Genomic DNA, 27,814 nt, shown 5'->3' on the forward strand with positions numbered 1-27,814 from the left:
GGTCATGTTGGAGTTGTATAGAACCTTGGTGAGGCCACAGCTGGAGTACTGTGTGCAGTTCTGGTCGTCACATTATAGGAAGGATGTGATTGCACTGGAGGGGGTGCAGAGGAGATTCACCAGGATGTTGCCTGGGATGAAACATTTAACTTATGAAGAGAGGTTGGATAGACTTGGGTTGTTTTCATTGGAGCAGAGAAGACTGAGGGGCGACCTGATCGAGGTGTACAAGATTATGAGGGGCATGGACAGGGTGGATAGGGAGCAGCTGTTCCCCTTAGTTGAAGGGTCAGTCACTAGGGGACACAAGTTCAAGGTGAGAGGCAGGAGGTTTAGAGGGGGAGGATGTGAGGAAAAACTTTTTTACCCAGAGGGTGATGACGGTCTGGAATGTGCTGCCTGGGAGGGTGGTGGAGGCGGGTTGCCTCACATCCTTTAAAAAGTACCTGGATGAGTACTTGGCATTCATAACATTCAAGGCTATGGGTCAAGTGCTGGTAAATGGGATTGGGTAGGTAGGTCATTCAGGTGTTTCTCACGTGTCGATGCAGACTTGATGGGCCGAAGGGCCTCTTCTGCAGTGTTTGATTCTGGGATTCTGACAAAATTACAGATGCTCAACTTTTCAGATAGTTTATTTTTCAGAATGTAAAACAGAAAGGTGGTCATTTTTTCCCTGCAGTTCATTGATCAGAGAAAGGAATCTGGTATGGTATCCTGTGACTAATAATCAGGCTCCCCCCTCCACCACCGACCCCCCCCCCCCCCCCCCCCCCCCCCCCCCCGTGTGAAGATTTTATTTGAAGATTTTGAAAGTTTACCTGGATAGTGAGCACCAACCCTTTTCTGAGATAAGCCTTAACATGAGTTACTCCACTGAGGTTGGGCAATAACTAGGTCACAATTCAGGTAGTCCCCTCAATACTCATACATATTTCCATAAACATGCCCATGAACTTTAACCATAACAGTATACAGCAAGTGAATGGGATAAAATACCTGCTGGTTAACAATCTAATCTAATGACTAATTAACATGCCACCAAATACTTATCTCTCCACTGGGGAAAAGCACACGCTGACAGAATGGAATGGCTATTTCAGACTCAACCATTAGCCGCTTATTACTAGAAATAAACGTACACAGAGGAAACTTAAATTAGAAGATAAAATCGCAACGCAATATTTAGCTCTCCTAGAAACTTAATGATCTGAGACTTAAATAAGTATTCTGAGTTTTTTAGTCCTTTTTCAGAATCTTTCACATAAGACATGCCTTGGCACTTTATTCTTTTATCACTCTTACACATTTTGACACTTACACTCCTAATTATCCACGCATTTTTCTCACTTCGAAATTTTCAAATATTTTCCTGACTTTTTTGCTGATTGAAATATTCTCTCACCATAGTTGCCAGGAAATATATTGCAAGACAATTAAGATAGAAAATGGAGAAATAATTGCTACTAAACTAGTTGAACTTAGGCAAGATAAAACCCCTGGTCCAAATGGATTACACCCACCCAAGATTGCTGAATGTTTATCCATTCCACGATCTTAAACATTTACTCCGTCCATCGACACACAATGGCCGCAGTGTGCACCATCTACAAGGTGCACTGCAGCAACTCATCAAGTCCCCTTCGACAGCATCTCCCAAAACCACAACCTCTACCACCTAGGACAAGGGCAGCAGACGCATGGGAACACCACCACCTGCAAGTTCCCCTCCAAGCCACACATCATCCTGATTTAGAACTATATCGCCATTCCTTCACTGTTGCTGGATCAAAATTGTGGAACTGCCTCTCCAACAGCACTGGGTGTAGCTACATCTCATGGACTGCAGTGGTTCAAGAAAGCAGCTCACCACCACCACCTCAAGGGGAATTAGAAATGGGCAATAAATGCTGGCCCAGCCAAGCGACACCAACATCCTATGAAAGAAATAAATAAAAAATAAGGTCTTACACTTTGGTTGAAAGAATAAGGCAGCCGCATACTGCTTGGGTAATAAAAATCATTTGATGGTCCATAGGCTGGTCCAAAATGCAAGTCACTGGCAAGCAACGCCAGGGCCAAGGCCAAAGAGAGAACAGACCAGAACTCTCATTCCTACCAATTGCATAATGTCACACAACCAGGCAGGTTCCCATGTGCATAGCAAGAGTCATCATAAGTGCAAGCAAAGTCTGAAGGTGGATAAATCACCTTCACCAGATGGATTACAACCCCGAGTTCTGAAGGAGTTGGCTGAAGAAAGAGTGGAGGCGTTAGTGGTGATCTTTCAGGAATCACTGGAGTCAGGGAGGGTCCCAGACGATTGGAAAATCGCTAATGTAACCCCCCTGTTTAAGAAGGGAATGAGGAAAAAGACAGGAAATTACAGGCTGATTAGCCTGACCTCGGTCATTGGTAAGATTTGAGAGTCCATTATTAAGGATGAGATTTCAGAATACTTGGAAGTGCATGGTAAAATAGGGCAAAGTCAGCATGGTATCATCAAGGGGAAGTCATGCCTGACAAATCTGTTAGAATTCTTTGAGGAGGTAACGAGTAGTTTAGACAAAGGAGAGCCAATGGATGTTATCTACTTGGACTTCCAGAAGGCCTTTCACAAGGTGCCGCACTTGAGGCTGCTCAGTAAGATAAGAGCCCATGGTGTTAGAGGCAAGGTACTAGCATGGATAGAAGATTGGCTGTCTGGCAGGAGGCAGAGAGTGGGGATAAGGAGGTCCTTCTCAGGATGGCGGCTGGTAACTAGTGAAGTTCCACAGGGGTCAATGTTGGGACCTCAACTTTTCATTTTATACATTAATGATCTAGATGAAGGAACTGAGGGCATTCTGGCTAAGTTTGCAGATGATACAAAGATAGGTGGACGGACAGGTAGTATTGAGGAGGCGGGGGGGCTGCAGAAGGATTTGGACAGGTTAGGAGAATGAGCAAAGAAGTGGCAGATGGAATACAACGTGGGCAAGTGTGAGGTCATGCACTTTGGTAGGAAGAATAGGGGCATAGACTATTTTCTAAATGGGGAGAGAATTCAGAAATCTGGAGTGCAAAGGGACTTGGGAGTCCTAGTCCAGGATTCTCTTAAGGTTAACTTGCAGGTTGAGTCGGTAGTTAGGAAGGCAAATGCAATGTTGGCATTTATTTCGAGAGGACTAGAATATAAAAGCAGGGATGTGCTGCTCAGGTTTTATAAGGCTCTGCTCAGACCACATTTAGAATATTGTGAGCAATTTTGGGCCCCATATCTCAGGAAGGATGTGCTGGCACTGGAGAGGGTCCAGAGGAGGTTCACGAGAACAATCCCAGGAATAAAAGGCTTAACATATGAGGAACGTTTGAGGACTCTGGGTCTATACTCGATGGAGATTAGAAGGATGAGAGGGGATTTGATTGAAACTTACAAAATACTGAAAGGCCTGGATAAAGTGGACTAGGGGAAGATGTTTCCATTAGTAGGAGAGACTAGGACCCGAGGGCACAGCCTCAGAGTAAAAGGAAGACTTAAGAACAGAGATGAGGAGAAACTTCTTTAGCCAGAGAGTGATGAATCTATGGAATTCATTGCCACAGAAGGCTGTGGAGGCCAGGTCATTGAGTGCATTTAAGACCGAGATAGATAGGTTCTTGATTGGTAAGGGGATCAAAGGTTACAGGGTGAAGGCAGGAGAATGTGGTTGAGAAACTTATCAGCCATGATTGAATGGCGGAGCAGATTTGATGGGCCGAATGGCCTAATTTCTGCTCCTATGTCTTATGGTCTAACACTTGTTTTATAAGCAAGCTTTATGTTACATCTATATTAATCAATTAACAGTAAGTATTAGTTTCTTTGAAGATTGTGATATTTTATAACATATGTTAGATAGAATGTTTCAAATAAATGTACTCTCCTGTAGTCTTAAATGTTTATAACATGAACATGTCTATACTTTAGTTTATGGCATGAATAATATGCTTTTATTTCATAAAAAGTAGCAAAAATGCATATTTATAGTTTGGTTATGACATGGCAGATAGTGTGCGGCAGGTGGACCAAATCCACAAGGGAAACTTGGTCGCGCTATGACAATGGTTTTGCAATCTGTATCTATTACGAGAAGGTGTGTGCACGGAATTCAGAAGTAATAAATCCACCAAGACCTTTACAGATTTTAAAAATTAAATTGATTAACTAAATAAACACATACATAAGACTAGTTTCTTATTACTTACTATAGTAACTCCTAAAATTTCTAATTAACCTGACTCAGTTACACACCTCTTTTAAGGCGACAATCCAAAATAGATTTTAGATTTAAAACAAAACCAGCAAGTTAACACAATACCCACGTGATAGTGGAATTCCAAATGGCTTTTTCCCAACTTCAGTTTCATTATATGGCAGACTAATGCACAAATAGCTGGAGGCGTCATTAAGGCTATTTCACACACTTAGATTCTAATATCTCCCACATAGCCTTTCATTCTCCTTTTTATATGTTTCCCTTTTTAATATGTAAATTCTATTGTTCCATATACCTTTGAAGCTGTATCTTCCTCATAATATAAAAAACTTTAATGTTGCCAATCTTGTCAGTAACCTTTGGGAAAAATACACACACTCCTTTGCCTTGTTTATCTGGCTAGTTGCAAACAGATTAAGGTCCCTTTAAAATCCAAATCCCTTCATTTATGTAAAAATGCAAATTCTCCTCACACCTTACATGCTAAACCAGCATCCATATTTACTCATTAGCATGTCAAGCACCTAGCTTCTTTTGATGATTTCAAGCTTGCAGTCTACTTAGCTCCAAATGTAATTAAATCTCACAGACGCAACTATACTTACCCCCATAAACTTGATTCACAATAAACCAGAAAAATATTATGAAAATTATTATACTTTCATCACAGTTTCCGTAAGCTCCCATTAATTCTGATGATGTTTGCGCTGGCAAGTGAAAGCAGGCTGAGGTAGGACCTCTAGGCAGGGTAAACATTCCCACAGCCCACTTAAGTGGTCTTCAGATGAAAAACTTTGAGAAATACTGATTTAGGGGTATAGATACACATCACTAGAAGTATCAACAGGTTAATAAGACCATAAAAAGGGGGTTTAATTTCTAGAAGAATAAAATTGAAAAGCAGAAAATTTATGCTAACACGGTATCGAACCTTAGTTAGAACACACATGGAAGTACTGGGCACAATTTTAGTCTTCATGTTATAAAATGAATTTAGCAGCACTGGAGACAGTGCAATAAAGATTCACAAGAATTATACTAGAACAGATAGGTTATACTTATCAGAAAAGGCTGAGCAGACTGCAGCTGTTTCTCTAGAAAAGAGAATGCAGAGGGATAACGTGATAGAGGTCTATAGATTATGAAAGGAATTGTTAGATTAGACATAGAGATGATGTATCTGCTTACATTGGTGCATTTAAGAGGAGGCTAGATAACTACATGAGGGACAAGGGAATGGAAGGATAAAACAATAGGCTTGGATGAAAAGGGATGCATGGAGGATTTTGTAGTGCATAAGCGCCAATGTAGACCAGTTGAGCCAAACGTCCTCTATCTTTACTGTAAACCATGTACAGAACTTACGCTTCCAATCTATTGTAACTGGTTCAGGCAGCTTCTCATGCTTCAGAAGAGAAAAAAATATTTTTCTCACTGTGCAAGTTGTCATTAATTTTAAGGATCCTATAGTCCTGGCTCAATTCTGTCACAAATTTTTCAATGGGAAGATGGTTAATCACTGCCATCACTTACTCAGGTGAAATGACCAGGTTTTTGTTAACCAATCCGTTAATTTGCAACACCCTGCAGGATATATGGAATTCAGCTTCCTTCTTGAGGTGCAGATGGATCCAATCAGTATGGGTCATTTATCTATCCGACCTATTGTTTGCTTCATTCTGCTCAAGGAGCCGTGAAATGATTGACGCATTTGGTCACTTGTACCAAAACCTACGTCTAGCAACCTTCAATAAACAATCTTTTCACTTTAAAGAACCTATTTCTTAACTATGTTACATTTTCTCCCACTAACCACAATGCCATTATACAATGCACTTCTCGTTATCTCTCTCTGTAACCATAGCTCAGAGCTTTCCGCAATATTTTAAGTTTCAGCCTGCGTGCCCTGGAAATGGTAGGAAGGCCTCACTTTACAGCATAACAATCCACACTACTCATCTGATTTACACATGAAAGCACAGAAAATCCTTTATCGCTAATTGTGAGGACCATCATTTCTGCTATCCCAGTTCTGGTCATTTGCTAATAATTCAAAAGTCCTCAAGAATTAGTCTATGTTCTTTAAAATTTGGAACGAAGGTAAATTTAGTAAAAAATTGATCTGGAGTTACCAACTGGATCCCACTTACCAACCTCTCAATTAATAAGCTTTCCCCGGCAGGTCATGGGTATGTTGGTCTTTTCCTCTACCCCTTGCTTGAGCAGTGCTTCCTCATTTCTTCAACCTCTTACATGTATTAACTTACAACCGTTTTCTTCTCCTTGTGCTTGTGCTGCTATTTTCAGCTCCCAACATTTCTAATTGGTACATATGGTCCTTAGCTTTTTTGTTTTGGGTCCTTATCTTTTAATGCTGCTGCTGGATGAGCTAATTCTAGATTTTGTTCTTCATCACTTAGAGTTTCTAGTCTTTAATATTCGCGCTGCTTGCTTAATTTTAAAACATGAGCAACTCATCTGGTCTATACATGGTAATTATTCCACTTTAGCAACCATCAAGCATCATGACTTGGGTTCTCTCTCTAGCTGTGGTCAGCATCCTTAATTTATGTTTGTTGTGAGAGCAAGCCCTCTCAAAGAGAAACTGTAACTGTATGTAATGTGCCTTAGGGGTAAGACTGAAAAAAATACTTCAGAATGCCCACTGTACACTCCTGATCATTGATTTATGGGAAAGGAATACACAGACGGGCCATTTATTTCAGGTTAAAACTATAAAATGGAAACAAAATACAGTATATACAAAAGCAAGTTAAATCAGCAGATAAAATCATCACAGCATACTCAACTCTGGTCAGTTTTAACAGTTTTCTGAGACAAAACCATGAACCATTTTGAGATTTTTAATGTTCTTCAGAGTTCTTCATACGATCTATCAGTGAGGACATGTGGACCTGACTCCCAGCAGTGGCCTGCTTGTCATATCTCAAACCAGAGACTTCCTCACGAGGCAAATTACATTAAAAGAAGCACCAGGTTATCCCTCAAGAAGTAGGTACATAAGTTTCTAATCAGTTGAATCTTCCAGGCCAATGCTGTCCTATACACTCGCCACCTGTGGCAAATTGATGCCATGCAATTTAGATCCACATAAGACTGAGTCATGTTAAAGTTGAAGCAGTGGGCATGAGTACGAGTGTCAATCACTAGAACTCTATTTGTCATCCATCCCTAATTGAACAAGGAAGAATCAATCATATTGCTGTGACAAGAATCACAAAACAGCCAGACTGGGATTATGCTTATCAGAATATAGATCAGTCGTCAGGTTGTCAGTGACCTGAAAGCTGAAGGGCCACATACTCAATAAAACAAGGAAAAATAGTTGTTACCTCCTCTGTTTCTGTTCTCTCTGAGCGTGTCTAAATAATGATACATTTAGATCTCAGGATCGCTCTGTGAAAGTCGGGCTGGCCTTTGGAAGGATAGCGATCTGTCTGCTCTCAAAATTTTCCTTGGGAATCCAGTGACACTGGAGATGTTAAGTGAAGAATTTAATTTTGTCTGGCTTGCAGTCGGGGTTTTTTGCCCCAAAAAAAAAGTTGAATGGTGGACAGCGCGACATGGCTGCCAATGAGGGTTGAAATGTGCAATTAAAGCAAGCTGGGCTGGTGCAGCAACATCCAATATATTCAGCCTTCATATTAATAAATTAATTGAAATAAGCAATTAAGAGGAATAGGGCACTTTAGCGTAAAAGGAAAGATTACAGGAGGTTCACATGAGCCAAACATTTATTAAATGTCCAGAAGCTGTGTTTGGAAATGGCAGGCGACAGAGCATAAGTAAGGCAAGGGTTAGATCGCAGAAGCCAATTCATAAGAGATTTGTCAATTCTTTCCCCTCTGAGTCGCCTAAGATATCAATTCTGATAAAAACAGTTTATTCTTGAAGAATTTTTTTTAAAAACTGGAGCACACGGTCAGAAAGAGAACACTTCAGTTAACAGAGTGTCACCCTTGAGAGTATGCTGAGCGCTTGCTTTGTGGAACAGTTGGATTGCAAAACCCTTTTGAAGTTTTCTCCTGGTTCTGGCAGTGTGTATCGATCTTGATTGCTGATGGTTTAAAACCTCAAACCTATTTTTAAAAGGTTGCACATTTGTTTTATTAATATTGCATATACTTTGTATCACGTGGCGAATATGATGACCTGATCGCCACAAGTTTGTCGAGCATCAATATCCTACTGGACAACACCACTCTAGTCAGACAGAATATGATTTGCTACTTCCCTTATCTGCTTGATTAACAGGTTAATCGCTCTGGCCTGTTTTTTGTAAAGCAAGATCATTTTCAAGGGCCAAGTATGAAGCATCTGAAAACTCCCATTCATTGGACACCTGCCAAATAGAAACCTATAAAATAAACACCCATCCAGAGGTCTTCATAACTTGATCCCAAGGCCATTAGAATTGCAAAAAATTGTGAACGCATTCACTCAGCCACAAAAAACTCAAAGGAAGGTAACAGAAACTTCTTCCAGAAAGCAATTAATTCTAAGCAATTGAAATCTGACGTCAACATGTAATGCCTCCAGAGGTTCATATTAGTCGTGCAATCAGGCTCAAGCTAAAAGTACAAAAGAGATTGTGAGAGAAACGCAGCTATGGCTTCTACTTTAAAAATCCCTACAATTCAAAAGAGAGAAAACTGATACCTTATACCTTGTATCATTAACCATTATACCTCCCACATTAGGAGGCAATCACATCACTTTCTTAGATTGGGAATGTGAAGGAACAACAAACTGAATTTATTAGAACATAAGAAATAGGAGCAGGAGTAGGCTATTTGGCTCTTTGAGTCTGCTCCGTGGGTCAACAAGATGATGGCTAATCTGATTGTGGCCTTAACTTGAGACTTGAATATATTCAGTAATTCAGCCTCTGCAGCTCTCTGGAGTAGAGACTTACAAAGATTCATGACGCTCAGAAGAAATTCCTCCCCATCTCCATCTTAAATGGGTAGCCACTTATTCTGAAGTTATATCCCTCATTCTAGATATCTTGAGGGGAAACATCATCTCAACATCTACCTTGTCAAGCCCCCTCAGAATCTCCTGTTGCAAAAAGATCACTCCTCATTCTCCTAAACTCCAAGGAGCCAACCTGCTCAAAATTTCCTCATAAGACAACCCTTTCATCCCAGAAATCAACTCAGTGAATCTTCTCTGAACTGTCTCAAATGCAAGTACTGCTCCTTAAGGAGGCCAAAACTGTATATAGTACTCTATGGTATATAGAGGCCTCAGCAATGCCCTGTACAGTTGTAGCTAGACTTCCTATTTTTATACTCCATCCCTCTTGCAATAAAGTACAGCATTCCATTTGCCTTCCGAATTACTTGCTGCATCTGTATGCTGACTTTGTGTTTCATGTAGGAGAAGACCTAAATCAAATGAACAGATGGGTACAACAAAGAAGTTTGAGGGGACATTGGTTGTAGCGCTAGGGGAGGTTAGAGATTATGGTGGAATGAGCCCATGGAAGGATTTGAAGGCCTGAAAGAGAATTTTAAATGTGAGGTGTTGCTGGACCAGGAGTTAATGTAGATGAGCAAATTATCTTTAATAATTATTAGTATCCAAGTCCAGGATTCAACACTGTTTTTAACACAGGTTTTGTAAACATACCCTGACTTAGCAGTATGATTTGCATAATGACATAAGACCACTGTTTCTCATACAAGCGGGTTCTGCTCAAATTTAATGGTACCAAAAGGTCTCTGTTTATTATCCAAGGATGAGAGAAGTGTATGCAAAAGAACAAACCCAAAATGCTTCTCTAAGTATCGTGATTTGATCAGAGCACCCAGGTGACTGGCTCATATCAATAGATTTACAGCAACTGTAAACTGAGCTTAGTGGTAGCGCTCTCACCTTTAAATCAATGGTTGGCATATGATCCAGGCTGATGTTTAATTGTAGTAAGAAAGAGTTGCATTTGTGTAGACTTTCATGATCTCTAGGATGTCCCAAAGCTCTTTGCAATTCAAAAGCACTGCACTGGCTGTAGTCAATGTTGTACTACAAGGAACACAGCAGCTAATTTGTGTACACTAAGTTCCCACAAATAGGAGTGACCAGATAATCTGTTTTACTGAGAGTTGCTGCATTATAAGAGATGCTGCCCCTTGGATGATACTTCAGACCCAGTTTGTTCAGATATAAAAGATCACATGGTGTCATTTGAAGAGCAGAGGAGTTGTCATGTTTGCCTACATAACAAGAGTGACTGTTTGAAGTATACTTCATTAGCTATGAAGTGCCCTGAGAATGTGAAATGTCTTGTACCAATAAAAGTCTTTCTTTCAGGAATTATGGTTTTATACCAGCCTATCCACTGAAGATTCATACCATCACCTGAGGATGTTGCCAGCATGAGGTTCTCTTGCTCGATTTTTAACAGCACCAAGACATTCAAAATACCTATGGTAGCTGCTTAGCTCAGTGATCATGGCATTACAGTGAGTAACAAATCAAACTGGAATGCCCAGAGGTTCTAAAATGATCAACAAGAAGCATACTAACAATCTTAAAAGGACTAGAACATTCTTTGCAAGTTACTCCAAGTGTCTGCTGTCCATCATATAAATATCGGCTTTGTAATTGAAAGACAGTTGGCATGATATTAATAGAATGGTTTGAGGATAACTGTGCAACACAACATCTGATCCCTCCCAGCACCAAGGCTAGAGACTCACCTGACCTTCACGTTGTTAGGACAACTAGGAGCCACAGCATCCATGCTACCATACAGCTGCATATTCATGTGAAAGCTCTTGATCTATTTAATCTCCTTTTGCCAATATTACAAGGATAGTGGGTTTGCAAGTAGTAATCTTATTGAAGATCATCTTCTACCAATATAAGAAATCAGAGAAGACAAAAGGATAGCTGTGTGGACAATTATATTGGGGTTGAATGTCCCTTTCCTTATGGCCAATGTAGGTCAGTGAGCACACGGATCAGCTGAATCATAAGGAAGATCAACCATACACCATACAGTTCAGAAAAACAATTCAGACCCCCCGCCCCCCCGGGGAGAACACATCTCCATTCTCCACGAACATCATCCAAGCTTACACTTACACATTACATAATTAACAGGGGGGAGACAGTGGCATAGTGGTATTGTTGCTGGACTAGCATTCCAGAGATCTAGGGTAATGCTCTGGGGAGCTGGGTTTGAATCCCACCATGGCAGATGATGAATTTAATTAAAATCTGGAATTAAAAGTCTGATAATGACCACGAAAACATTGCTGATTGCTGTTAAAAACCTATCTGGTTCACTAATGCCCTTTTAGGGAAGGACATCTGCCATCCTTACCAGGTCTGGCCTACATGTGACTCCAGACCCACAGCAATGTGGCTGACTCTAAATTATGGATGGGCAATAAATGGTGTTCCATGAACGAATGAAAAAAACCAGACAATGGCATCTTCTCCAACTTTCACTAACAGCATTGGGAGTGCTAGCATTGTGATAATATTACTGGACTAGTAATCCAGAGGTGAGAGGGGAGTTCAAATAAATCTAGAATTAGTCTCTGTAAGTGATAATAAAACTACTGGATCGTCAAAAAAGTCTAGTTCACTGATGTCCTTTTAGGTCAGGAAATCTGCAGTTCTTATCCGGTCTCAATCTGGCCTACTTGTGATTCCAGACCCACAGCAATGTGACTGACTCTTAACCGTGCTCTGAAACAGGATCGTAAGCCACTCAGTTCTATCAAACTGCTACAGAAAAGTCAAAAACGAATAATGCCAGAAAGGACTGCCAGGCATCAACACAGCCACTGGACAGGACAAAACTGGGCCATCAGCAGAACTGTGTGCAATCTGTAACCTCATGGCCCAGGATATCTCTCATTCTACTATTCACAGTAAGCCAGGACTGCACACAAGCTAAACAGCAGAAGCAGCATGAAAGCGTAACCAAGCTGTTCCACAAACAACAGATCAAAGCTCTGCAATCCAGCTACATCCATGAATGGTGGTGGCCAATTGAACAACTAATGGGAGGAGAAGGCTCCACAAACATCCCCATCCTCAATGATGGGAGTGCCCAACACATCAGTGCAAAAGAAAAGGCTGAAGCTTTTCTAACCACCTTCAGCCAGAAGTACCGAGTGGAGGATCTATTTCAACACCCTCCTAATGTCCCCAGCATCACAGTCCTCAGTCAATTCGATTCACTCCACGTAATATCAAGAAATGGCTGATGACACTGAATACTGCAAAGGCTCTGAGGTTTGCAGCTGTAGTGCTGAAAATTTGTACTTCTGATTTGGCTGCTCCTCGAGCCAAGCTGCTCCAATACAACTGCACTATTGGCATCTACCTGACAATGTGAAAATTTGCCCAGCTATGTCCTGTCCACAAAAAGGACAAATCCAATGCAGCCAATTACTGCCCCATCAGTCTACTCCCAATCATCAGCAAAGTAATGGAAGGAGTCATTAACAGTGCTATTAAGTCCCACTTACTCAAATGTTCAGTTTGGGTTCCATCAGGGCCACTCAGCTCCAGACCTTGTTACAGCCTTGGTCAATACATGAACAAAAGAACTGAACTCAAAAAGTGAAATGAGAGTGACTGCCCTTGACATCAAGGCAGCATTGGACATTAAAGAGCTTTAATAAAACTGATGTCAATGGGAATCAGGGAGGAAACTCTCCATTGGTTGGAGTCATAACCACACAAAGGAAAATGGTTCTGGTTGTTGCAGATCATTCTCAGTCACAGACATTGTTGACTTCCTCAGGGTTGTGTCCTAGACCAAACCATCATCAACAACCTTCCCTCCAACACAGAATCAAAGGTGGGGATGTTCGCTAATGATTGCACAGTGTTCAATACCATTTGCACCTCCTCAGATACTGAAGCAGTCCATGTCCACATGCAGCAAGACTTGGACAATATTCAGGCTTAGGCTACTGAATGTCAAATAATATTGACACCACACAAGTGCCAGACAACGAACATCTCCAAGAATCTAACCATTTTCCCTTCACATTCAATGGCATCAATCTACAGTATCAACATCCTAGGGGGTTACCATTGACCAGAAATGTAACTGGGCTAGCCGCATAAATATTGTAGCTACAAGAGCACATCAGAAGTTGGGAATTCTGTGGCAAGTAATTCACCTCCTGCTTGCAGTGGTTCAAGAAGGCAGCTTACCAGCATTTTCTCAAGGGCAATAAATGCTGGTCTTGCCACATCCCATGAACAAATATAAAAAAAAATCAGAATTCCCCATCAACATTCTGACATTCATCAATGATGCTGAATTGGACCAGCCATATCTACACCATGACCCTGGTTGCTCAGACAAGCAACTTCTGATCCCTCAACCTCACCATCTACAAGCTCAAATCAAAAACTTGTAGGAGTACCCGATTGTCACCGAGCCAAAACAACACAAGATGCTTGACACTACCCAGGACAAAGCAATCACCTTGATGAACACTCCTGCCACTGAATTTAATGTCCACTTGTTCCACCAAAACACCGCAGTATTTACGATCTACAGAATGCATTGCAGCCACAAGGCTTACTTATTCCAAGAGAGTAACTCCCAGCACCATGACATTTAAAATGAAGGACAATGGTAGTAAAATCATGGGAACACTTATCAACTGAAAATTCCCCTCCAAGACAGACTTGGATATACAATCACCATTTCTTCATCATTACAACATCAAAAATCTGGAATTCCCTACCTAACCCCATTATGGGAGCACCATCATAGCCTTGCAATTGTGGACTCCAGATTGAGAATATGTAAATCTAAATCTATACACACACAAGTATTGCTGAAAAAAGACATTTTGCTGAAGCTTTTCGTTTTGCACTCATCAGGGCAATCACAAGAATACCAATGTCAGGGGAAGAAACAACCTCCTACCCCTCGCAAAGTTCCAATATGTGCGTGATACATTTGCTATATTTAAATCTGTAGCAGCATGTAATAATTTCCTTGCATGTCTAAATGAGCTCTATCCTGCGCTTAAATTCACCTTTGAAACATTGCAGTCAAATTAACTCCCTTTCCTTGACGTACTAGTTGAGGAATCTGCCGGGGGTTCTCTACCACAGTCTACCGCAAGCCTACCTTCACTGGTCAATATACACGTTGGGGTTCTTTCAGTTCCATGCGCTATAAAATTGGCCTCATCGGTAACCTCGTAAATAGGGCCCAAGCAACTTGTTCACCATACAAGCTTGATCTGAAATTGGGCTCATCAAAAGCATCCTGCAAGACAATGGCTACCCTGACCAGATGATTTCACGCTGTATATCACGCAAACTCATGAACGGGCCTAAGACTGTCACTTTCAGCCCTGAAAAAAGTGCCCAGTCTACCTCGGATTACCCTGGAAGGGCAAGGCATCTCCAAAGTTTGAGCAACAGCTATTTCACGCTGCTACTATGCAGTAGCAACACAAGTGGTATTCACCAGTAACAGGATGCTACCGTCAAGCCAAAAAGATGTTCTGCCTATTACACAAATGATTAATGTGGTATATGAATTTCAGTATGATGCTAGGTATGTGGGTTGTATGTCCCAAAGACTGGCGGATTGTATCAACAGCATATCCCTCCCGCTGTTCGTAACAGGCAAGATACAGACCATACCCAACCAGCCCATGCTTGCAAAACTCAAAACACAATGTCCAACATTAGATGTGATTCCACAATTGGACAACATTTGCTAAATAAATAAAATTACGCTGACAGACAATTTAAAATTGTCAGTCAGGCTCGCAGTATGGCACATGTGCGTGAACTGCAACTACATATATTAATACAAAGGGCCCTGTCCTTTCCAGACAGAAAGAATACGTACATATATTGCACCTGTTTCAGCTAAACAAAATAAGTGACAGCCATTCGTTGGTGCATTTCTCAGGGCAATGCCTTGACTAATCAGAGTCAAGCTGCCTGGTTTCAATTTCAAACAATGCTTTGCAGTTAACTGTCAGTCACCATAAACCGGTACATTCTGCATGGCACCACCTCTGCCAATCAGTGTCCACTTGCTTACCAATCAGCAGTTTCATTCTCATATGGTATATGAAGTTATTGCTTCCCTTGATATCGGTATTCATACGATTGTCCTGATGGGTGCAAGATGAAAAGCTTCAACACGATGTCTGTTTTCAGCAATACTGAACACACACACACACATTAGCCAATAAATTGAACCTACAATTAGTCACTTTAAAGCAAGAATCCTTGTATTTGGAAACATAGCAATGGAAAGTCAAGCTACTTTAGAAATAACAAAGAGAGAGACTCAGCAACAGGAAGTTGTGCAGTATGTAGCTCCAGCAGTTAAGGTAGATTAGAACCTTGCGCAATTAAGGTTGACCAGGAAACTAGAGTTGAAGTCTTAAAGCTGGAAAGGAACTTGCATATATGTTAAAGCTGACTAAGTTAAAATATCGAAGGCCATTGCAAGTCAATAGACCAGGTTCAAGGAACCAAGAAGAAGAGAAGACCCCAGAAGTCCCGGGATCTACGGAAAGACAGACCGACACACGTTAAACTCGTGAATTGTGCCATGCCTTTCCGAGTGGAATATTAAATATTAATCTTTGTTATTCAATAAACCTTGTTAGTCTGTATTCTAGGTTAGTGATTGTCCTTTTTGCCAATGCGGCTATTCCCTGATAAGAATTTTCTTCCTTTGGGGTTTCATCCAAATCCCCTCGAGGCTTCCTATATCATCCAGTTCACTCACCATTTTTCATCTCTCCCACCTGCTTTATCTGCCGATCTTCTCACACCTCCCTAAAGCATTTACACTACCTGGGATACAGTTATATGGTCACCATTCTCCAATGCTTCGCTTTCATCATCCAGCTCAGTGACACTGCCCTTGCTTGGCTTCACTCTTATCTATCTAGTTGTGGTCAAAGCATATCCACATGGCTGACATTGTTTTAAAAATACATTTACATTGCCGTACACAGATCCAAACCGCATGCAAATGTACGCTGCACAAATACTTGAATTTGCAACTCAAAAATGGCATAAACAAGTAATTTTAAAATTGTTATTCACTTCAGTAGAGTTCCAGGGGTCAAGTCAACACCCAGTTTACAAGCCACTGGAAACCTGCAAGCCCCAGATTCAATTCCCAAGCAGCAATGAGTTAAGTTAATTTCAGCCAAGTCAATATCTGACCTCAACGTCACTGGGAGTGGAATCACAGCTCCCACTCCTGACCACTATCAGTCTGGGTGAAAAACAGATCAGGCTTCACAGGCCCAGTAAAATGACCTGCTCACATTTCATGTCTTAACTCACAAAGAATGACCACAGACAAATTACTGGAGGCCAATCAACACTTCAGAACTGTATCCCAGCAGAGATCAGCACCTTCAGGAATAGAGAGGAGTAAGCTGGAACATGGGACACTTGCTCACTGACAACGTGCTGTCACTTGTCCAAACTTATATCAGCAGGAAACAAAGTTTCTTTCTATACTTAGGTAAAATTTACTCCGAGGTAATTTTGGTTAATGTCGGTGAGTATTCGCAACTCTAATTCAGCTGAGTTTATACTGACATACATTTGAAAATCGAATGGCAACCACCATTTGTGAACACAAAATGCATTGGCAGAATGCAAATAAAGTATTTATGCTGCATTGCACAATGCCAATATGTCAGTGCATAAACACCATTTATCAATCTAGCTTTTTTTTGTTATTTAGCAGACTTTTTCACTAAAATATTCCTTTTTTCCTGTTCTCTAGGTCTTTTTGCATGTCACACCGTTCTAAGCGAAAACTAAAGCTGCTCTGACACTGTCACAAGAACAGCCTACAATTGGTGGTCTTGTCCATTCCCCATATCAGCACAGCTGAATTCAGCGCATATGAGAGTTCCTATCTCTAGCATGTAGCTTCACTTTTCCTGACTTGGGCCGATGGAGCTCTAGTACACTGTCCTACACCAACCTGTTAAAACAGCATCCAATTAACTGAAGCCTTCCCATTGGTGCACTGTCATTTTATTTACTTATAATATTTTAAAAGCTGCATTTGGTAAAATATCCTACATCTCAGGTCAATCAATCTTCCCAGGTCATTTGTACCAGTCTTTGAATTTGCTTAAATCAGGGCAGCCAGAAAGTAACATGTAAGCAGCGAGGTGCAATTTCAATATCCCATCCTGACATGGCTCCAGAACTTGAGGGACTTAGAGTCATAGAGGTCTACAGCACAGAAAAAGGCCCTTCAGCCCATCGAGTCTGTGCCAGTCAAACAAGTACCTAACTATTCTAATCTCATTTTCCAGAACTAGGCCCATAGCCTTGAATGCCATTGCATCGCAAGTGATAGAAAAGTAAAGAACTTATCCTTTGCTGCTGCTATTCTGTCCCAAGGTGTCATCTAACCTTAATGTACTGAGCAGTCTACATCTACAATCTGGTCCTGTTCCACAAGGTGCCCATAGGACAGTGGCAGCTCAACCACATCCAAAAGGAGTAAGCCCAGCAACAAAAAGCAGAATCAGAATAAGGATAATATATAACTCAGTTAAAATGCAGCATCCTGCAGGTTACCACTGACCAGAAACGAAACTGCAACAGCCATATAAATACGGTAGTATAAGAGGTCAGAGGCTGGGAATTCTGCAGCAAGTAACTCACCACCCAACTCCCAACAGCCTGTCCACCATCTACAAGGCACAAGTCAGGAGTGTGATGGAATACTCTCCACTTGTTTGGATAAGTACAACTCCAACAACACTCAAGAAGCTTGACAACATCCAAGACATAGCAGCCAGCTTGATCGGTATCCCATGCACCACCTGAAACAGTCATTCTCCCCACCACCACCACAGTGGCTGCAATTTGTACCATCCACAAGATGCACTGCAGCAACGCACCAAGGCCCTTTCAACAGCACCTTCCTGGCCTTTACCACCTAGAAAGGACAAGGGCAGCAGATGCATGGGAACACCTGCAAGCCTCCCTCCAAGTAACACACCATCCTGACTTGGAACTATATCATCGTTTCCTCACTATCACTGGGTCAAAATCCTGGAACCCCTCTCTAACATTACTGTGTGGCTGTATCTTTACCACATGGTCTGCAGTGGTTCAGGCAGCAGCTCACAGCCACCTCAAGGGTATTTAGGGATGGGCAACAAGTCTTGGCCTTGCCAAGTGTTGGAATGCACACAGCCCAAAAACGAATAAAAAAAAACACTGCACACAACCTGAATAAATAGGACAATGAATACAAGTTGCTTACATTGAATCCAAGCTTCCTTTTTCTAAGGTTTAATTTGAATTAAATTCAAAGAAAGTCACTGACAGAGGCCTCATAGGAAGTATATGAGTCTGCAAACAGTACTGAAAACGTAAGTCCTGAACACCAATTCAATTTAAAGGGGAGGACAAGAGGCTGACCAAACTTTTGCACATCTAACCTAATATCTCCTTGTGCAGCTTGATGCCTACTCTGTTCTGTAATGCTCTTCTGAATTCATGCAGCACGGAATGTTTTATGTTATAGGTTCTGTGTAAGTTGTTGCTGTTGGAACTGTGAAAGGCAAATTTAGCACTTACACACAGCATTTTCTAAAATTATGGAATGCAGCAAATGGTGTATGTTGAAAGAATACTTGCAATAGAAGGTACCTTTTAGAGAAAAAAAAATAAACGCAAACCTCCTGTCTCATAGGACGTTTCAAATTTCAGCTCCATGAAGGAAATCATTCAATTGAAAGTAGCAAGCACCCCGAAAGGGAACCCTACAAATCAACAGGCTTTCTAATCCTGTACTGATTTGAAGGCAGTTGATTTGGGAAACATGGTATCTGCAGTCTGAAACATTGGCACGCTACATTGTTATGAAGCCACTCTTTGGCGCTGTGCAGGTTTTGTTCGAGGTCTGCATTTTCACCCACTTGTTTTAAATCTTCACTGTCATTGAGCCGTCACTGCAGGAGGGGGACAACAATCTAATTTCAGTCCTTCAATGTCAATACCCACCATCCAGCAAAGAAACTGAATAAAATGACTGCATAAAGTTCAATGATTAGTAAACGGACACAGGGCGATTTCAAAGCCGTAACTCATACAGGGGTTCAAATCCAGTTCTTACCTGATTTAAGCTTCATATTCTGCTGACTTGCATCACAATCTGAAGCCCTGGTCTACCACTCCCAGTTGTCGCTACTATAATGTATCAAATCCGGTGTCTGGCATACTCTGACCAACGAAAACACAATCTGACAACTTCAACCTGTTCATTAAACGGTCCGCGTCCCAGCCAGAAGATTATTTCCCCATGAACAAGGTGCGGGACACACGGCACTGTCTCCACGCTTGACATTGCAATAACACTGGTACCATTTTTGGACGGGGCACTGGGAACAACCTGCGTGCAGTCCGTGCAAACACAACACAGCACTGAATCCACATTTGCAAACCGGATGCATTGATGGATTAGCACCATCGGCCAAAGCACTCGCTCACGATCCAGCCTTCAACACACAAAACCTGCTGCCTCATTCCTTCCTCACTCCCGCTTCCTTGGCTGTTTAGGCACAGGCTGCCAAACGCTTTTCCCCCACTAGCCTTCCAATGCACTGACCAGCCCGCCTCCCCCCACTCTCTCTCTCTCCAACCCGCGCCTGCCCAGTTTCGGGTGCAGCTGCTTTCAGGAACTGTAATACAAAGAGCCTGGGAGCTGCTGCCACTCCAATGTCCAGTGTACGGGGGTGCTGATGGCTCTTTAAAGCTTTGTCAGTGCCTCGTCATCTTGCAATGCACCGTTGTAACGAATGCATTTGCAATGGCCTGCTGGTATCCAGTTAATTTGCCTAAGAATGTTGCATTAAACCACCCCCCTCCACCACAATCTATGTATGGGACTCACTGGAGTGTGGATTCAGTGCCTGCAATGAAAGCTCCAACTAAACGTTGCCCAGGGAGTAACTCTCAATGCCAGCGATGTCCTGGGTGGATACAAGCATCACAATCGCAAAAAAAAGGGAAAGCACTTCATACTAAACTTGGACAACAAATACCAAGCGGAGGGAGGCTGCCTCTCCCAGCTCAGGGTACCCGGACCCTGAATTCCAGTTGGAATTACACTGCGACTCCAGACAAGCAAATCCCACATCACGTAACCAGGAGGCCGGGTTAATCCACGAAGAAAAAGCGGACAAGTTGCACCGTGATAGCCCGTGCAGGTTCGGATGCAGGAGACTTGGTGGGATCGATGCGGACAACTGGCTTAATGGGGATGGCCGCTGCAGAGGGGGTGTCCTGGCCAGAGAGAAGCCCGGGCTTTGGGACATAGCCTAGTGGGATACCCCTGGTGGGTGCGTTTATATAGCACTATTAACACAGTAAAACGTTCCAAAACGATTCACAAAGGCAATCAAACAACATCTGACATCGAGGCAAATAAGGGCAGGGAGGTAGATTTTAAGCACTGTCCTAAAGTAGGAGGTAGAAAGGCAGAGGTTTAGGATTTTATATAAAGTACAACACAGGAGGCCATTCTGCCCGTCCAGTCTGCACCAATTCTTTCAAAGGGGAATCCAGTTCGTCCTACTCCCCCACTCTTTCTCCCTGCAATATGCTGAATTTTAAAAAATATACAACTACTTTTGCAGCTTATTTTTGGTAAAACAGTTCAAAAAGCAGCCTGCTGGTACATACGCAGCAGGGCTTTTTCGTGCATGGTAAAGGGTTTCTGCAGCTGAAGGCACAGTTGGCAATTGTGAGTGAAGAACATCTGACATGATACAAGAGGCCAGATTTGGATATGCAGGAAGCTGGGTGCACGGGCATAACACAATTGGAATGCAGGAAACAGGGTACAGAGAGGGTCGTTGGAGATGACTGGGTGCAGGAAGCAGGGTGCAGAGAGGGTGCCTGGAGAAGACCGGGAGCAGGAAGCTGGGTGTAGGGCGGGTGCCTGGAGAGGACTGGGTGCAGAGAGGGTGCCTGGAGAGGACCGGGAGCAGGAAGCCGGGTGCAGGGCGGGTGCCTGGAGGAGGCCGGGTGCAGAGAGGGTGCCTGGAGGAGGCCGGGTGCAGAGAGGGTGCCTGGAGGAGGCCGGGTGCAGAGAGGGTGCCTGGAGGAGGCCGGGTGCAGAGAGGGTGCCTGGAGGAGGCCGGGTGCAGAGAGGGTGCCTGGAGGAGGCCGGGTGCAGAGAGGGTGCCTGGAGGAGGCCGGGTGCAGAGAGGGTGCCTGGAGGAGGCCGGGTGCAGAGAGGGTGCCTGGAGGAGGCCGGGTGCAGAGAGGGTGCCTGGAGGAGGCCGGGTGCAGAGAGGGTGCCTGGAGGAGGCCGGGTGCAGAGAGGGTGCCTGGAGGAGGCCGGGTGCAGAGAGGGTGCCTGGAGGAGGCCGGGTGCAGAGAGGGTGCCTGGAGGAGGCCGGGTGCAGAGAGGGTGCCTGGAGGAGGCCGGGTGCAGAGAGGGTGCCTGGAGGAGGCCGGGTGCAGAGAGGGTGCCTGGAGGAGGCCGGGTGCAGAGAGGGTGCCTGGAGGAGGCCGGGTGCAGAGAGGGTGCCTGGAGGAGGCCGGGTGCAGAGAGGGTGCCTGGAGGAGGCCGGGTGCAGAGAGGGTGCCTGGAGGAGGCCGGGTGCAGAGAGGGTGCCTGGAGGAGGCCGGGTGCAGAGAGGGTGCCTGGAGGAGGCCGGGTGCAGAGAGGGTGCCTGGAGGAGGCCGGGTGCAGAGAGGGTGCCTGGAGGAGGCCGGGTGCAGAGAGGGTGCCTGGAGGAGGCCGGGTGCAGAGAGGGTGCCTGGAGGAGGCCGGGTGCAGAGAGGGTGCCTGGAGGAGGCCGGGTGCAGAGAGGGTGCCTGGAGGAGGCCGGGTGCAGAGAGGGTGCCTGGAGGAGGCCGGGTGCAGAGAGGGTGCCTGGAGGAGGCCGGGTGCAGAGAGGGTGCCTGGAGGAGGCCGGGTGCAGAGAGGGTGCCTGGAGGAGGCCGGGTGCAGAGAGGGTGCCTGGAGGAGGCCGGGTGCAGAGAGGGTGCCTGGAGGAGGCCGGGTGCAGAGAGGGTGCCTGGAGGAGGCCGGGTGCAGAGAGGGTGCCTGGAGGAGGCCGGGTGCAGAGAGGGTGCCTGGAGGAGGCCGGGTGCAGAGAGGGTGCCTGGAGGAGGCCGGGTGCAGAGAGGGTGCCTGGAGGAGGCAGGGTGCAGAGAGGGTGCCTGGAGGAGGCAGGGTGCAGAGAGGGTGCCTGGAGGAGGCAGGGTGCAGAGAGGGTGCCTGGAGGAGGCAGGGTGCAGAGAGGGTGCCTGGAGGAGGCAGGGTGCAGAGAGGGTGCCTGGAGGAGGCAGGGTGCAGAGAGGGTGCCTGGAGGAGGCAGGGTGCAGAGAGGGTGCCTGGAGGAGGCAGGGTGCAGAGAGGGTGCCTGGAGGAGGCAGGGTGCAGAGAGGGTGCCTGGAGGAGGCAGGGTGCAGAGAGGGTGCCTGGAGGAGGCAGGGTGCAGAGAGGGTGCCTGGAGGAGGCAGGGTGCAGAGAGGGTGCCTGGAGGAGGCAGGGTGCAGAGAGGGTGCCTGGAGGAGGCAGGGTGCAGAGAGGGTGCCTGGAGGAGGCAGGGTGCAGAGAGGGTGCCTGGAGGAGGCAGGGTGCAGAGAGGGTGCCTGGAGGAGGCAGGGTGCAGAGAGGGTGCCTGGAGGAGGCAGGGTGCAGAGAGGGTGCCTGGAGGAGGCAGGGTGCAGAGAGGGTGCCTGGAGGAGGCAGGGTGCAGAGAGGGTGCCTGGGGAAGGCCAGGTGGAGGGTGCAGAGAGGGTGCCTGGAGAAGGCCGGATGGAGGATGCGGAGAGGGTGCCTGGAGAAGACCGGGTGGAGGATGCAGAGAGGATGCCTGGAGGAGGCAGGGTGCAGAGAGGGTGCCTGGAGAAGACCGGGTGGAGGAGGCATGGTGCAGAGAGGGTGCCTGGAGAAGGCCGGGTGGAGGAGGCAGGGTGCAGAGAGGGTGCCTGGGGAAGACCAGGTGGAGGATGCAGAGAGGGTGCCTGGGGAAGGCCGGGTGGAGGGTGCAGAGAGGGTGCCTGGGGAAGGCCGGGTGGAGGGTGCAGAGAGGGTGCCTGGGGAAGGCCGGGTGGAGGATGCAGAGAGGGTGCCTGGAGAAGACCGGGTGGAGGATGCAGAGAGGGTGCCTGGAGAAGACCGGGTGGAGGATGCAGAGAGGGTGCCTGGAGAAGACCGGGTGGAGGATGCAGAGAGGGTGCCTGGAGAAGACCGGGTGGAGGATGCAGAGAGGGTGCCTGGAGAAGACCGGGTGGAGGATGCAGAGAGGGTGCCTGGAGAAGACCGGGTGGAGGATGCAGAGAGGGTGCCTGGAGAAGACCGGGTGGAGGATGCAGAGAGGGTGCCTGGAGAAGACCGGGTGGAGGATGCAGAGAGGGTGTCTGGAGAAGACCGGGTGGAGGATGCAGAGAGGGTGCCCGGAGAAGACTGGGTGGAGGGTGCAGAAAGGGTGCCGAGCAAGGACAGGATGCAGTGCGAATCCCGGGACAGGACCACTGTCACATGCAGTTGATGGCGCTCGCGCCCCCCTTATTGTGTGCTCACTCCCTCTGGCGCACTGCGCATGCCCCCGGCCCGCTCGCGCCTTCCCCTTACCTGTGCCGCGCGCCGCTTTCTCCCGCGCTCAGGAACAAAACAACCGGCGCGCCCGTGCCGCGTGTCGCTACCGCCGAGCGACAAATCGAGACCGACCGGGAAATCGGCCTGGAGCCGGCAAGCCGCTCGTCACAGAGCTAAGCTCCAGCGTTTGTTCGGCTGTGAACGAGACCGGTAGCAGGAACCTCCTCCTCCCCATCGGCCTCTGACAAACGGTCACCTCTCACCCGGAAGCGGAAACCACCTTCTCCTGGATTGACATGTGGAGCTTGGCATCGTTTCTGTGTCTATGCGTCATTGACTGACTAACTCAACTAGTAGCAAAGAGAATCAGTTGGCATCTGTGATACTAAAGAATTAAGCTTTAAATAGAATGCAGCTGTCTTAATGATTTATTGTAAAAATAATAATACATCACATTAAATCTTTTCGAGAAAAAAACTTGCATTTATATAGCACCTTTTAGAACCTAAGAACGTCCCAAAATGCTTCACAGCCAATGATGTGTAGTTACTGTGAAAACATGGGGCAGCATAGCAGCATTTTTATTTCAATCAAAGAATGATAGCAGCACAGAAGGTGGCCATTCTGCCTGTCGTGTCAGTGCCAGCTATCTTGCATGAGTAACTCAGCTATAGTTCCACGCCTCCACTCTCCACCCTTTTCCTGTAACCTTGCAATTCTCTTCGGGTGTTTATCCAATTCCCTCCCGAAAGCTGCAAATGAATCTGCTTCCACTACATTCTCAAGCACTGCATTTCAGATTCTAACTGCCATGTGCATAAAAAAGGTGTTTCTTCATGTCACTGTTCTTTTGCCAATCACCTTAAATTAATGTCCTCTGTTGCTCAACCATTCCACCAATTGAAACAGTTTCTCTGTCTAATCACCTCATAATTTGATCTATTTAATCTCCCCTCTACCTTCTCTTCTCTAAGAAGAACAACCCCAGTTTCTTCAGTAGAGTGAATAGAAAACATATAACCACTTAGCTGTTGAGGAATTGTTAAGTCAATTAAAGTCTAGCTTGGGAAAACCAGTACTTGTGGTTAAAGTTATGTTGACTAAGTTAAAACCTCGAAAGGCATCGAGATTCAAGGGACCAATTTCAAGGAACCAAGAAGAGAAGACCACAGTAGTCCTGAGATTCACAGGAAAAAAATGGACCAACACGCATTGGACTTGTGTATTGTGCCATGCCTCAACTAGTGAAATGTGAAGTATCAATCTTTATTTTCCAATAAATCTTGTTATTTTGCATTCTAAATTAGTGATTGTCCTTTTTGCCAATAGGGTTATTCCTCAACAAGAATTTTCTTACTCTGGGGTTTAGTGTAGGCTAAATCCCTACAACATCCTTTCCAAAGGGCTGTGCCCAGAATTGGACACAATACTCCAGTTGAAGCCAAACCAGTGTTGTGTAACCATAACTTCCTTGCCTTTGTATTATATGGCTTGAATTTTATCAGAAACCAGCATGTCCTGCCACCAGGACCAAATGTGGGTCCCAAGCCCACATCGGTGAACGACAGGACCGCTGCAACATTTTTATCGGTGACGGCAATTGCTAGACCTCTGTCTGGGACATTAAGCAGGGTGACCTGCCTCTCGGAGCTATTGGCCCAATAAGAGAGCCTGCAGCCTCAGCTGTGCCATGAATTGCTGTAACTGCTGCTGAGGCTGGAAAGGGAAAAAGAGGTGTCTTCCTAATGAGGCAGGCAGGCCCCGGTGATTGGAGGGCTGAACCCTCCATTGATGGCATCAGGGCTGCAGGAGCAGCTGAACTCAACTTGACCATCTATATAAGTACTGTGGCTACAAGAGTAGGTCAGAGACTGGGAATTCTATGGTGAGTAACTCACCTCCTGACTCCCCAAAGCCTTTCCACAAGTCTCTTTCTCCTCCCAGCCTCACAGTGGCTGCCACCAGTGGTGGCACTGCAGAGCTGCTGGCCCTCTGATTGGTCTGGTAGCTCAGAGAGACAGGTTGCCATCCTTAATGTCCCTGACAGAGGCTGATCAATTGGCCATTGCTGGTAAAGTTGCCATTGCAGGCCTACTGTTTGCTCACTTGCACTTGGGACCCACATTTGGTCCCAGTGGCGGGATATGCAGCTTTCAGATAAAATTCCAGCCATGGAGTACAAAAATCACCTTTACATGGGCAATTAGGGATAGGCAACAAATGCTGGTCTTACCAGGGACGCTCACTTTGTGTGAAAGGATTAAAAAAAAATCACCCTTAATTTCCAAGGACTGGTGATCTGGAGGAAAATTACTTTTGTATTGCTGAAAAAAGGGACATGCTGTTGAAGCTTTTCATCTTGCACTCATCAGGACAAAATACAAGAACACCAAATTTCAAAGGGATAACAATTTATACTTCATGAGAATAGGGTGTTGATTGTTTGGCCAGTGGACTCTGATTGGCTTGGCATTGCCATGGTAAATGCACCAGGGAACAGCTATACCCCAAGCTTTAGTTTAAAGTAAAAAAAAAACCAGGTTGACTCTGATTTGTTGAAGTGTTGCCATGGGGAATGCGCCAGGAAACAGTTGTCCCCCGTGCTTCTGTTTAATTGAAAAAGACAATGCCTGAACATGCTCCTTCTGCCTGCAGAGACCAAGGCTCTGATTATGAATATATATAGTTTCTAGCAAGCATAATTGAGCCATGTTGCGAGCCCAAATGATAATCTTAAATTGGTTGTTAGTGTAATGCTTAGCACACTTGGTATTGTTCAGTGAGTGCTGTCCAATCATGGAATCACATCTAATGTTGGACACTATGTTCTGAGTTTTGCAAGCACAAGCTGGTTGAATACAGTCAGTACTCTGTCTGTTGTGAACAGCTGAACATACTTTTGCCTGTGTGCTTTGTGCTTCAGCAACTTCATAGGCCAGACTCTTAATTGCCATCCCTGAGAGAGAACAAATTGCAAGGGAGGCAATTGCAATTCCAGTGCAATCTACAAACAAGCAAGACTTATTGTGTAAAAAATTCAAAAAGCGCTAAGCAGACATTGTAATATCCACAAGGAATGAAGGTTTGGTCAGTAGGTCTGGTAGCACCTGTGAAGAGAGAAACAGAGATTAATGAGCTGAATTTTATGGCCACCCACAGGCAGGAAAACATATGGTGGACCAGTAAATTAGGGAACTGTGCCATCGCAGCTGGCCTGCCCACCATGCTACTATTTAACAGATGGCAGGCGAAGGGTTGGGTGGGCCATCCACCCGTGGCCCAGTTGAGGCCCTAGATTGGGCAATTAATGCCCCAATGAAGGACCTCATCCTGCCGCCACTCATATTTAACAGTAACTAGAAAGGCCCAGGCTGAACATGTAGCCTAGCAGGCTTAGCCCTGCAGGCCAGTGAGAGGTGGGGTGTGTCCTTCCCAGGCTCCCTGTGCCAATTGAAGGACCCTCCCACAGGAGTTTTTCCTCCCGGCATCTACCCTTCTCCCCTGCCCTGCCAACATGCACCTGCACCCTGGGGGTGCCAACCCAGTCCTGGCGATATCCCAGATTTCCCTGGGTTTGGGGGCATCCATGGTGCCTTTTCCTGCTGGCCCTCCTGCAATACTGGCAGTAACCACTGATCCTGGTGAACTGCTGGCCTCCGATTGGCCAGCAGCCCAATAAGGCCACACTTCTCCCTGGAAATGAACAGACGTCTTGCCTCATACTGATTTTTTGGATAATCAGCTCGGGCTATTTTACAAAATGTTGCTCTCTGGAAGAGGAGAACAATCAAGGAGAAAGCAGGTAAGACATTGTCAGATGCATTGCATACCTTAAATATAAAACATCTATTTTCAAGCAAAAATCAGTCTTCTCATTGAACAGTGAAGTGACATTTTGAGAAGCTGGCTGACGCATTTTGCATTGAGATTGATTTTGACAAGCCAGATGATGATTCTTGCATTTTACAACAAATCA

General features: G+C 45.1%; 1 protein-coding gene across 1 annotated transcript in view; it reads right to left on the minus strand.

Annotated features, from left to right (window-relative positions):
* The window catches only part of LOC121277168 (zinc finger and BTB domain-containing protein 5), a 42,242-nt gene extending 18,141 nt beyond the window's left edge, over nucleotides 1-24,101 (minus strand). Inside the window, exon 1 of the mRNA XM_041186274.1 lies at nucleotides 23,875-24,101. The gene's annotated coding sequence lies outside the window, so the exon portion shown is untranslated. The remainder of the gene's footprint in view (nucleotides 1-23,874) is intronic.
* Between the last annotated feature and the right edge of the window lie 3,713 nt (nucleotides 24,102-27,814).

Source organism: Carcharodon carcharias, chromosome 4 (assembly GCF_017639515.1).
Source record: "Carcharodon carcharias isolate sCarCar2 chromosome 4, sCarCar2.pri, whole genome shotgun sequence".
Classification (NCBI taxonomy): domain Eukaryota; kingdom Metazoa; phylum Chordata; class Chondrichthyes; order Lamniformes; family Lamnidae; genus Carcharodon; species Carcharodon carcharias.